A 14,153-nucleotide genomic window follows, 5' to 3' on the forward strand; every position below is an offset into this window, starting at 1 on the left:
AGTGTTCCTGCTGATACATTGTCATTGCTGTGGAGTGTTCCTGCTGATACACTGTCATTGCTGTGGAGTGTTCCTGCCTGGACACTGTCATTGCTGTGGAGTGTTCCTGCTTGGACACTGTCATTGCTGTGGAGTGTTCCTGCTAGAACACTGTCATTGCTGTGGAGTGTTCCTGCTTTGACACTGTCATTGCTGTGGAGTGTTCCTGCTGATACACTGTCATTGCTGTGGAGTGTTCTTGCTAGAACACTGTCATTGCTGTGGAGTGTTCCTGCTTGGACCTTGTCATTGCTGTGGAGTGTTCCTGCTGATACATTGTCGTTGCTGTGGAGTGTTCCTGCTTGGACACTGTCATTGCTGTGGAGTGTTCCTGCTTGGACACTGTCATTGCTGTGGAGTGTTCTTGCTTGGACACTGTTGTTGCTGTCGAATGTTCCTGATGGGACACTGTCATTGCTGTTGAATGTTCCTGTTGGACATTGGGTATTTGTAGGTGGTTCTGCTAGGAAACTCTCTTGTTGTTGAGTGGTACTTCAGGGACACAGCAGGTTGTTACTTAGACTTAGATATAAGCTTTTTTCAGCCAATTTTCAGTAATTGAGTTGTGACAACGCAAATCTATTTATTTTATATTTGACCTCTTTCTATTTGTGTAATCGTTATGTGAATATTTGCACCTCTTCTTTTTTTCAAAAAATCTTGGAAAATTTGGCACAGGAGCTAACTAAGTGGCGTTTTCATTTAGAAATTAATAAAAGCTGAACTTAGATATTGTGCTTAAATCTTTCCAATAATGATTTATCATATTTCTGTGAAATGTTTTCTGAATGTTTGCAGGGCCTTTGTCTTTAAAAGGGAGTGAGACATCATCTAAAGGGAATTAAGAAATGGCCACCATGGCAACTACAAAATGTAGAAAATGTAAATCAACAAAGAAGCCTTGAGAATAAGTAACATGTCCCCTGTAGCTGTACATGTCATTGGAAGACTTTTGCTTTAGAACTGTGTGCAAGTTTATAGATCCAGTGTTGAAGAATATTGATCATGTTTCAATCAAAACATGGTTAATGGTTGGCCATTACCAGCAGAGAATTCTTCAAGCAGAAACAGGCAACTGAAGAAAGTAGTGAGGGGCAAATACGCTGGCACCAGCTGTCCTAGTTTATGGGCAGTACATCTGAAGCTAGGCCTTATCTGATCCTGCTCATTACAGACCTTCACTATCACTGCACCTGTCAGTAGAGCCAACACAGCAGGTGGAGTTTCCAGCCTGGATATGCAAGGGGGAAGGGAAGGTGGGTGATATGAGGGAGGTTCCAGGTGGTAGGTTATGGGTAGTTTGTAAGCAAGTGTTTTAGATTGAGGTGCTTTCTCCAGTATGATTGTTTGTCATGTATATGATTTGTTAAACAATTTGCTTTTGTTATTTTTAAAATGTATTATGTTTCAAGTCAAGTCTTGGGTAACTGCAAGAGATAAGTCTTCAAAAGGCATAATGTATAGTATCATAAAAATTGATTGTCTAAATCTTGAATATTACTTGATCCTCCTGAAGGAAAACATCTGATGATTCTTACTTTAGTTAGAACTTGTAACCAGAATCTACCTATAGAATATGGGAGATGGAGAAAAATGCTTTGACCGAAAGATAGTGTGCACTATGCAAGCTATCTGATATCGGTAATAAATTTGTTTGGCTGGTGTTGACTGGTACTTGTTTGGTTGGCGTTGACTGGTACTTGTTTGGTTGGCGTTGACTGGTACTTGTTTGGTTGGTGTTGACTGGTACTTGTTTGGTTGGTGTTGACTCCATTGACCGGGATGTCTGGTTCAACAGGTTTACTGATTACTGTTTCTCTGAGGTCCAACTGTAGGGTATACGATCTAGGTGGGGCATGTTTCTGTAATCCTCTGGCATGCATCCAGGAGTTATCTCCTCTTACCATGACTGTATCTCCTGCTTCTAGTGGTTTCAAATCAGTGTTACCATTGCAATGTTTGTGTTGACTGACTTGTCTCTTCTGGAGTAGGTTTCTGTCTTGCTCTGTATGTTCAGTGCTTAGTAATGGGTTTGACATTGGTACAGTTCCTCTCAATCTCCTCCCCATGAATAATTGAGCTGTAGACATTCCTATCCCTTAGATAAGACTGTTTCTGTAATCCAGATGTCTCTTGTAAGGATCAGATGCTTTCTTCAGAACATTCTTTATTGTTTGGCCTGTTCTTTCTGCTTGTCCTTTAGGCTGTTGATATAGAAGTGATGTGTTTGAAGTCATATTCGACGGCGAATTTCTTTAATTTCGAACTTGAATACTGTGGTCCATTATCGCTCATGACAATATCTGGAATGCCATACCTTTGCGAACTGGCTCTTCAGGTGAAGAATTACTCTTTGACTGTTTGTATCTTGTAGATGAACCATTTCCGGCCATTTGGAGAAATATAGTAAATATGAACTTCTGTTGTAGTCAAACAAATCTGTGCCGATCTTTGTCCAGGGTCTTGGAGGAATTTCTGATAAAATCTCTTATCATCTGGGTTTCATCTGGTGCATATTTCACATGATGCAACAGTTCTCTCAATATCTGTGGCCATACAGGGCCAAAATAGAATTTCTCTCGCTTGGCTCTTACATTTCACTACTCCAAGGTGTGAACTATGAATTCTCTCAAGCATTTCTTTTTTGCTACTATTTGGTACCACCAGTTTGTGTCCTTTAAACACTAAACATCCACACATGTCAATTCTTCTCTGTATGTCCAATAAATATTGTGTTGCTTGAATACTAACTTCACTTGGCTGGTCAGGCCATCCTTCCATTATGTAGTCTCTGACTTCTGTCAACACGCTGTCTTTAGCTGTAGCTGACTGTAACATCTTCAACTTGGTATCTGTGACAGGGAGATAACTGATCATATTGACATCAAGTATCCCTGTTTGACCTTCAAGAATTTTCTGCTCAGGTGATCAGCTAACAGGAGTTCTCTTCCAGGTTGGTAATTTACATTCAGATCATATTGTTGTAGCGTCATAGTTATCTTCTGCAGTCGAGGCGGAGCTTCGTGGAGGAACTTTCTGAAGATAGCTTGTAATGGTTTGTGATCGGTCATGTGATCAGCCTTTCTCATGGGATATATTAATGAAACTTTTGACATCCGAAGGAGATTGCTCTTGCTGAAGTAACGCTGCTCCTAATCCAATGGAACTTGCATCGGCTGATAGTATGAGAGGTGGCTTCGTGTTTTAGAAGGCTATAGTACTGGTGCTTGTAATGTGATTTTCTTCAGTTGTTCGAAGCTGTTTACTTGTGAGGTTCCCCAATGCCAGGCTACTTCTTTCTGTGTGAGCAGACATAGAGGTTGATTTACATCTGATAGACTTGGTAGGAATTTTCCTAGATACTGTATGAATCCCAAGAATGTTTTCAGTTCTTTCAGGTCAGTTGGTCGTTTGATGTTTTCAATCGAACTGATTTTCTCTGGATCTGGACGTAATCCTTCTTTGGAGATTTCAAGTCTGATGCACTGCACTCGGTTGACTTTGAACTTGCACTTGCTCTTGCTAAGCTTCAGGTTGTATTCTCTGGTTCGATAGAGAAGCTTCTTTACACGTTCATCATAGTCTGTGTCATTTGATCCCAAGACAGGAAGCTCATCCATTATTGTTTTGACTCCGACGAGGTCTCCTACCATTTATGATATGATTCTTGGGTGCTGATTTTATCCGAAAGGCAATCTTGTAAATCTTGTAAAATTTCATCAATGTCGACTATGTTGAACAACGCTGAATGAATGTCATTTCTGCCCTTTACTGTGCACGGTAGCTTCACAACACCTTGGATTGCTACCTGATGACTTGTGTAGATCTTGATACTAGAAATAATGTCTGCTTTCTGTAATGGTCCCTGGAATGCTTTGTCCAATAACTTCTTAAACAACACATTACATCTAAGCCCCTGTATCTAACTGAATTCTGACTGTCCATTTAAGGATACCTGTTGCGTCCATCTTGATTCATCATCTTCACCTCAAATGACATTTATCATTCCCAGAAATAAATTCTCCCCTTCATCATCTTCTTCTAGATGAAATACTTTCCCCCTGTTTTCTGTGTTTCTTGTCCTCTGTGACCTTGTACTATGTGTGTCTCTTGGTGTTTACTGTTTACATGTTATTGCTTTGATAATGTCCTATTTTACCACATTTCACACAAGTTTTACCATCTGCTGGGCATCTTGCTGATTCAAAGTGATTGTATCCACATCTTGTACACTGTGTGCTTGTATTTCTGTACTTGTTACCATGTTCTCTGCTACTAATCTTTGTCGTCGCTTGTTTACCATGTTTGTTTACTTTCAATGCATTTACAGCTGTATCCATACTCTGTAACTGTTTCTGTGAAACTTCATATGTCTGCAATTTCTGACACTCTAGCTAAAGTCAAATTTGAACCTTCTTCAATACATTTCTCCTCACCCTTGTATGTTTAGTTCTATACACAATCCTGTCTCTGATCATTTCTTCTGCATTATGAAAACTGCAATCTCTAGCTAACATTCTCAGGGCTGTCATATATTCAACGCTCACGTTGTTGGGGAATTGGCTCTTGGGGGAATCAAGGACAAAATCGACATCACTATCCCGCAACGTTTTATGCACCACATGTAAACAATAAACAACAAATACACAATGAGCGGAATACCTGCTCTGACAACACAAACACAGCAATGAGTTGACCTTCCAGCTCGGGCACGTTTCCTATGAGCAGCACATCCTGCTCGAGGTAGTCCCTACACCAGCACTCGGAATACCAGGCTGACTGATAATTTTATTAACCTACCTGGCATATCATTCATTTATTAAATCTATCACATTTCACAATGTCTGAAATACGTATTCCATTTCAATTTATCATTTCTTATCGGTAAATTAAAAAACTATTCACTATTTCCAGCAATGTTATTGAAAATAAAAACTCGAAAACACTCTCCGGCAACGGGTCCACATCGAACATGTCAATTAGCAATGTAAAGACGTTTTAAGCAAATTTTTAAATATATTATTCAAAGTAATATTCCATCTTTTCTTGTAATGCAAGTCAAATGACATCTCGGCTTTCGTCGTCTCAATTTCCTCGGTTTGGACACGATGTTTAATGCAAAAATATAAGCATGAAAAATCTTTGTCACAGCTCGTAACCTGGCACAATATGTCCATGAAATTCCATATTTTTGAAATAGATTGCAATTTCCTGCTTAAAACATTTAGAATAACACGATTTAACAAAAGTCTTTCGTCTAATTCTGAATTTCATTATACCATATATGTAGTTTGATTGGCTGACTTAGGTCACATGCTCAGATTTGACCAGTCACGAACCTTGTAGCAGATTTTGGCAAAGAAAGCATCATTAGAAACCAATTTTGTCAAAGATATCTACCGATGTGTCACATGGCAGTACTTGACAAAGGTGTTATTTGAAAACGGAGGTATCTCTTCATGTTACTAAACGGACAACTCTTGGGTGATGGCAGATACTAGATCTATTTACGATTCTTTTTAAAATATTTTTCCAACTGCGTTTTTTTATGAAATCTTATAGTTTCTGTTTGTAAAAATCGTCAAGTTTGCGCTTCCTTGGTCCTTAATCTGGACGTTATGAATGTGTTAGCTTACATTTTCTATATTTACAATGAACATAATTAAGTTGTAAATGCATTATCTAAATAATGTGATAAACATAATGTTATAACCTAGCCCTCAGACTAGAGACAAAAACACCAGAGGCGTTGGGGAGAGACTTTTATTTGTTTTCCGCCAACATGGCCGGTCCATACGTCATAGCCCAGTGACAGCACGTGCTGACTACCTTCACAGGCACGTGAGATATCCATACGTGTTACTCTCACAGTACATAGCTCTAGGGCACGTCAGGTAATATAGTACTCATAAAGATATTACATTCCTCCCTCTTTAGATGGAAACATTTCTAAACCAAACATATCTACATTAAAAGTGCCAAGGTGCTTCTCAACATTTGTACACAAAAAAAGCCATCTACAAAAATCATTCTCTAGATTTAGTAGGTATCTGCCATAAGAGAAATATGTTAATTTCTACTGTTCAAGTAAACTTTACCTTAACCCAAAATAACATATGAGTTCAATCTTCAATCTCATTAACCAATTACTTCCTGACAAAGTCCTCAAAATATCTTGGTTCATGTCGAGTCCTCTTAGAAGATCTACTCAGAACGGGAGATTTAACATTGCTATTGTCTGTTGATAGTACAATCTCTGAAGCAGGATCTTGTATCGCCTCTGACACGTGATCCTTCTCTGGATAGTCATTGATAGCAGGTATCTCGACACCGCGCGTCTCTGGTAGAGCAGATTCTACCTGTTAATCTGAATAAGAGTCAGTATTGCCTCCAGGTAGTTGGGTTTCTCGAGTAGGCACATGATCCTGATGGCGCCTCACATTTCTACCATCAGACAGTTCTACCTCAAACGATACTGGCCCTGTCCTGTTCGAGACTGTACCAGGTAACCATTTCAGTCCATTTCCAAAGTTCTTAACATGCACAGTGTCATGTTCCTTCATACTTCTGTCCTTCACATGTAGATCATGTTGAATCTTCTGTCTCCATTAACTCTTCTTTACTGTCTGCTGTACAGAAGGATGTGTCAAGTCTAGATGTGTTCGTAGTCTCCGGTTCATCAGAAGTTCGGCTGATGTTTGTCCAGTAGTTGTCTGGGGTGTTGTTCGATATCGGAACAAGAATCTGTCGAGACGAGTCTGAATATCCGGACCTTGTACCTTCTTTATCCCCTCCTTGAATGTCCTCACTGACCTTTCAGCGAGACCGTTGGACGATGGGTGATATGGAGCTGTCTGCACATGGTGAATACCATTCTTATCCATGAATGCTTTGAATTCCTCACTAGTGAAACAGGTACCGTTGTCACTCACTAACATCTCGGGTAATCCATGGGTTGTGAACACTCTACGAAGAACTGCCACTGTAGCTGAAGATGTAGCTGAGCGCACAACAACATCTATCCATTTACTATATGCATCCACAATCACCAAGAACATTTGACCAAGGAATGGTCCGGCATAATCAATATGCACACGAGACCATGGTCGCTCAGGCCACTCCCACGGGTGTAGGGGTGCCTTAGCTGGTATCTGCTGCATTTGCTGACACACCTCACACTTTTTCACTGTTGACTCCAGAATTGAATCCATGTTAGGCCACCACACATAGCTACGAGCAAGTGCCTTCATCCTACTGATTCCAGGATGTGCCTCATGAAGTTCACGAATAATCCTATCCCGACCTGGCGGAGGAATCACTACACAGTTACCCCACAACACACAGCTATCCTGCACTGTCAGCTCATCACGGCGACAGTAGTATGCCTTCATTTCTGGGTTTTCACAGAAATTAGGCCATCCACACTGCACATATCTCAACACTGTTGACAACACAGGATCCTGGCGCGTCCATGAACGAATATGTTTGGAGGTCACAGGTGTAGTATCCATCAGTTCCAGAAGCATGATGTATTCCGGAGGTACAGGTGTTTCTTGAATACTTGGTTTTTCTTTTGCAGGAAGTCGGCTCAGACAATCCGCATTGGCGATCTGTGATCCTGGTCTGTAAACAAGTTCATACTCATAAGCAGACAATGTTAGTGCTCACCTCTGAATCCGTGCTGATGCCATCATTGGTATCGCTTTGGTCTCAGCAAATAATCCCAACAATGGTTTGTGATCAGTCTCTGTTGTGAAATGATTTCCTGCCAGGTACTGATGAAATTTCTTCACACCAAAGAGCATTGCTGAGCCTTCTTTTTCCAGTTGCGAATAGTTTTTAGGGAGCGTGATGAATATCCAATGGGACGATCGCCTCCCTCCTCAGTACGATGAGACAGTACCGCACCAACTCCGTAGGGCGATGCATCACAACAGAGAATCAGTTCCTTCTTCGCATCATAATGAACGAGAACTTTATCAGAACACAGCAGTGACTTGGATTTCTCAAAAGCTGACTGTTGTCGGCTTGTCCACTTCCATGGTACTTCTTTCTGTAACAGTTTGTGTAACGGTGCCAGAGCAGTGGAAAGGTTTGGCATGAACCTTCCATAATAGTTCAGCATACCCAAATAGCTTTTCAGTTCTGTCACATTCCGCGGAGGTGACGCTTCCTTGATGGCCTCGACCTTTTCAGCGACTGGATGGGTCCCCTCTCTATCCAGACGGTATCCAAGATACACAACTTCTGTTGCCATGAAGCTGCACTTGTCCTTACGAACTCTCAGACCTGCTGCTGCTAGTCTCCTCAGAACTTCATCTAAGTGTGTCAAGTGTTCATGCCTCGAACGGCCACCAATCAGAATATCATCAATCCTGACCAGAACTTGTTCAAGACCTTGTAGGGTATTCTCCATGATGCGCTGAAATATACAAGGAGCTGACGACACACCAAATGGCAGACGGTTATACCAAAAGAGTCCTTTATGTGTATTTATTGTGACGTACTGCTTGGAATGTTCACCCAACAAGACCTGCTGGTAAGCTTGACTTAGGTCCAACTTAGAATAGAACTTTGCTCCTCCTAATGTTGCGAACAGGTCATCTGTCTTTGGAATTGGGTATTTATCCAACTTGGACACTTTGTTCACAGTCACTTTATAGTCACCACAGGTACTATTGGTGCTGCCCATTCAGAAAACTCTACAGCTTCTATTGTACCATTACTCTGTAGGCGATCAAGCTCCTGTTCAATCTTCTGCTTCAATGCATATGGAAGATCGGTTGGGCATTCTTGTCAACATATATCTTTGCTTGCATTCCTTTGAACGTACCCAAACCATCCTTGAATACTTCAGGATGCTTATCCAACACAGTTCTCAAACTGCTTTGCGAATCCTCGGCAGTCATATGTTTGATTATATTCCAATCAACATCAAACTCATCAATCCAGTTACGTCCAAACAGACTAGCACGGTTCCCTCGGGCGACTAATAGGGGTAGACTCGCAGTCACTCCTTGAAAATCAACATCCACCATCACCTGTCCCGCAAGATCAAGCTATTTCCGGTGTATCCAAGGTATGATTTAGTCGTAGGTGTCACAGTCAAGTTCTCTACACCCTGTTGAAGATGTGACAAAGTCTTTTCACTCACAATGGATAACGCAGCCCCAGTGTCAAATTCCATCTTCAACTCCTGACCGTTGACTTGTACTGGTACATAAAGTGGTTTGTTCACTGAACCAGAAACCATGAACATCTCATATGCTTCACTCACATCCACAAATCCCTCAGAATCCTCCTGTGAATCATGTTCTTGAATGTAGTTCGCTCTATTTTCGTACTGTCTGTGATGTCTACCTCGGCAACCTCGACTCTGTCTCCCACCTCGATGTGAAGCTCTCCTCTGACCATTTCCCCTCCTGTTGAGACATTTCTGTGATAAATGTCAAACAAGTCCACACGAGTAACACTCCTGATCTTTAAAACGGCATGTTGAAGGGTCATGTCTTCCGCCACAACGAAAACATGAAGAACTGTAGTTACCTCCCCTGGCTGGTTTCTTCGTAATAAAGTTGACGATACCAGAGTCGCTGGATGTTGCAGTTTGTTTCTGAAGATCAGCAGAATTTTTGTCAGCCGCTTCCATTGATGTTGCTATGGCAATGGCTTTGGTGAATGTCAAATTATCTTCTGACAGTAACCTGGATAACATTTTCTGTTTGTTTATACCGCAAACGAATCTGTCCCTCAGCATGTCGTCAAGGAATGCTCCATAATCACAAAATTCAGTCAGTTTTCTCAATACAGCAACAAACTCACTGATGGTCTCGTTGGGCTTCCGTACTCTTGTGTTGAAGTTGTAGCGGTGCACAATCTTCGACGGTTGGGGGTTGTAATGGTCTTTCAACAATTTCACAAGTTCCTCAAAACTTTTTGACGTCGGCTTTTCGGGGCGAAGTAAGTCTCTTATTAATCCATAAGTTTTACCTCCCACGAAACTCAGCAAGGCCTGACTTTTGCGTTCAATTATGGAATTCGCCTCGAAGAAGATCTCGGCTCGCTCCGCATATTGGCTCCAATCTTCGACTGTTTCGTTAAACTCGCCAAGATTCCCGTATACAGACGATGCCATCTCAACTGCGCTTCCAAACTTCGCAAAACTTCAGGTTTATACCTCGTCGCCAATTGTTATAACCTAGCCTTCAGACTAGAGACAAAATGTGGTAGCAAAGATGTTTTACAAACATGCAGATATTTTCTTTGATAAATGTTTAATGAGTGTAATTTAATTACTTTGTAATCTGAATGTCATAACATGCATAATCAGCAATTATTTATATGCAGCATAAATCATGATCATGCAATCTTGTGATATGTATTTTGAAGTTTTGAGTTGAGAAAAATAATTGCTTGTTGATTTTTTATTTTGCTTGTTATTTTTATAACCACAAGGAAAAATTTGCCTGTGCCAAACAAAATTAAATTCTAACCCTGAAGGGACTTCTGGGGGTGATGAACCGATACAGCTCAGGGGATGAACAGTTAAGGCAATAAATCATTTAATGTCATACTATAAATAACAGTAATTATGGTAGCCCAGGTAGGCCGACAGTCAATATACAGTGAAATGTTGGTAAGGATTAACAACGGGGATTAGTGCTAGTGCTATTAGTGTTCTTCAGACAATGGTTGTCACAAATCAGTCGCTATGACAATATACTCTTCAAAGGTCTCTGATTCTACTTGAGTTCAACTGTGAAACTTATTCCAGGTTGAGAATATATCTCTACCACATTCTCCACATAGTTTCATTTATCAGCTTCTATTTTCTTGTTCAACAGATCCCCCAAACATGAATTCTTCATGATTTCTGAATGATTTCCATCCTTGTGGTAGGTCTCTGCTTTTCCCAGTTCATGCTACTTAAATTTCTAGGGTTAATTCCGCTTTCATGCCCCATTTTAATCTTCTTTAGTTACTTCCTTTTACTTACTTTCAGCTTTTTTAACTGACGATGATTCTTACTATGTTTAGATTTTCCCGGCTTCTGACACCATGTTGTGTACTTGATGACGATAACAAAGCATGGCGGAACAGGAAGTGTTTACTCCACATGCGCGACAGCTTATGTTATATTAATTACAATGCTGATGACAATAACAAACATAACACCCATCTTGCTAATCGTCCCCTCGCAATCTCATGCCTATTAGACACTTTTACTTATTTTACTTGATTTTTATCTACAAGACATTAGTTGATGAGAATGGATTACAAAATTTATCGAAGGTTTCAATTATTTTGACAGTCTTTTTACAAACTTTTTTTGGACGGGGTTGGATGGGGAGAGTGCTCTAGAACTTTGAGTTTGCTCAAAATTTTATCCCATCCATCCCTTTCTGCAATTAGTCGGATTGACAACATACTTAAAACGAGAAAGACGTATTACGAAAGGAATTACCGTATTTCGAACCTACTAGGGACATGTTACGATGTGGTGCAGTCCGACACAAATTTCAGAACATGTGCACATCGACCAGGTCAACTTCTCTTTGGAGGGTTGATATGTACAGCTCGGAGCCCTGAACTTGAATGAAGACTGGCTATAAAGCGCTCGGTATCCACAGGAGTCGGGCCAGGACACGAATACACACACACTTGGGACGAGATGAGGATATACAGCGAACGTTTGGTCGGGTTTAGAATAAGTTAGAACTGGCTTGGACGTATTGTGAACGAGGTAGAACAAGGTTGAACTGGTTAAGAACGGGTTGAGTACAGCTACGGATGTGCTCAATGCGACTGTGTTTGATGATAAGTCACAATTCTCTTACATGCAAAGATTCCATGACGAGAATCGAACATGCAACCTCACAGATTGTGTTTAGTTTCGTAACCCACAGTTTTCCCACTGATGAGAAGTTGTTCAATTTATCATGTCATGATTCCAGCTAGTCCAAGCTGCACATTCTTTCCAAAAATATTTTTTGGACGCTTTGAGCAAATTCCTTTTATACTGCGGTATGCTGTATTGTTTCTCTATAAGTTATGTTAATGTTTACATATTTTTTCTGGTATTTCTTGCAGTTAGACGGTCCAAAAATTGTATAAAACACGCCTCCGAGGGTTTGGTTGAAAATGTAAAACCTCAAGCTCACCTGGGTTTTACTTTTTCAACCAAAACCTCAGAGGTGTGATTTATCCATTACATATAATATGCTACAAAGGTATTTGAAGGTTTTATTGCTTAACCAAACCATGCTTCTTTGGGAGACTTCTTCCATATAGCCCTAGAGGAATTATTTTGGTACATGAGAAGGTCAAATGTCAAGGTCATAAGATAAAGATGCTTAATTAACGTTTTGTGGTTGCACTTTCCTACTGTATTTATTCTTTTAGTACACATACTCATTTGGATGGGTGCCATGCTCTGAGCGAGATCAGCAATAGGTCAGGATCAATGATTAGGTTCGAAGGCACTTTCTCTTGAGGCATATAACTTGAGTATATCTGGTGTGGGGTGTGTGATTTTACGGGATGCTTTAATCACACTCACTGGGGTCTCACTTGAGTTGGCTCGTCATTGTGATTGAATTAATAGTGTCAAGGGCTTTACTGAGTTCCATGGTTGGTCATCTCGCTTAAATGTAATGTCTGCGCTGTTTAGGACTTTAACATAATCATGACACTAAATTAAAAGCAGATTCTGTCAAACTATAAAGTGAAAGATATTTCCAATATTGTGAAATACATTGCATACAAAAGCTTTTGAGTTCCCCAAAACATTTTTCCCTGTATTATGTCTCTTAGTCTTAGGCAAATTGTTATAGGTATTGTCAAATATATAACCAACTAATATTCTCATGTTTTTGCTGGTGATAAAATGAAATGCAAACGATGAAATATTCAATTGAAAAACCTTGAATTTGCACAGATTGACATATCCTCTTTTATAAAAATATTAAAATTGTGACAGACTTTTTTCTTTTTTCTTTTATAGTTGTGAAAATAATTCTTCTTGGATAATTTACAATTTTCATATTGCATTTATGTCTTACGACTAATATCATGAATATAGTACGCTATATTTTATAATAACATCGAACGACTCCAACCAAAACGCTGTGAAAATGTTGAAAGCCTTGAAAAGGCCTTGAATTTTAGTGTTCCGTATCTGTATGAACTTTGTTCTCAAAACAATGGACCGCCTCCCTGTTCTAGTGGTAGAGCGTCCGCCCAGAGAACGGAAGGTCTGGGGTTTGATCCCTGGCCGCATCTTACCAAAAGACGTTTAAAGATGGTACTTGTTGTTACCCTGTCTTGCGCTCGGCATTAAGGGGCTAAATGAAACAAGGACTGGTTGGCTCTGGGTCAGTACACTGTGTCTGAGTGGGGTAGTAATGTTTAACTGCGGCATGGTATCTCAGTGGGCTAGCACTATAAATCGACATGTCTGGACTAGTACCAGCAGCCACGCACACACATGCACGCCGCTATATAAGTGCAATAATCTTGGATGCGACGTTAAACCCCATTTCACCTTACCTCTCAAAACCATAAGGTCAGTCAATCATCAGTGGTTAGGGAATTGTTTTGCATTCACATGCCAAATATCCCAAATTGACTCAACTTTGTGTTGGCATCTCAAAGAGACAACCATTAATAGTGAGCTGTGAGTCAATGGTACATGTATTTTATTAATGATCATCCACATGAACAGATGAAAAAAAGCTGCTCAAACAGTACTTTTACCTAATACCTCTCTAATAGCATATTCACAAATGTGTCATACAACAGTTAGAGTTCTTTTCAAGGAAGCAGCACACTGGAGACACTAACTTCATTAACACTATTTTGCAACACTATTTTGCATCACTTTGTTAGCTGGAGTTAAGACCCATGTTCTTTATTTGGAGACTTAATTGTTTTCCACTTCAGAAAGATCAAACAAGATGAAAGGACATGACAGGGTCATCATTTTATGAGCTCCATATGGCAGTTATCAGCAACCAGTGAAGTGCCCTGCCCTCATACCGTGTGCTTTAATCAATATCATGCTGCCCTTCATTTAAGCAGGTAATTTCAGCATTTCATTGCTAGAGTCTAGTGCG

General features: G+C 40.3%; 1 protein-coding gene across 3 annotated transcripts in view; it reads left to right on the top strand.

The window, feature by feature from the left end:
• LOC139473397 (fibroblast growth factor receptor 1-like) overlaps positions 1 to 14,153 on the top strand; it is a 122,117-nt gene that overhangs the window by 37,532 nt on the left and 70,432 nt on the right. The window contains exon 3 of one of the 3 annotated variants that reach the window (XM_071255965.1): positions 13,981 to 14,118. The exons of the other annotated variants lie outside the window; for them this stretch is intronic. The gene's annotated coding sequence lies outside the window, so the exon portion shown is untranslated. The remainder of the gene's footprint in view (positions 1 to 13,980; positions 14,119 to 14,153) is intronic. 3 annotated transcript variants of the gene reach the window in all.

This window comes from Haliotis cracherodii, unplaced genomic scaffold (assembly GCF_022045235.1).
Source record: "Haliotis cracherodii isolate W230 unplaced genomic scaffold, xgHalCrac1.p SCAF_28, whole genome shotgun sequence".
In the NCBI taxonomy this organism is placed as follows: domain Eukaryota; kingdom Metazoa; phylum Mollusca; class Gastropoda; order Lepetellida; family Haliotidae; genus Haliotis; species Haliotis cracherodii.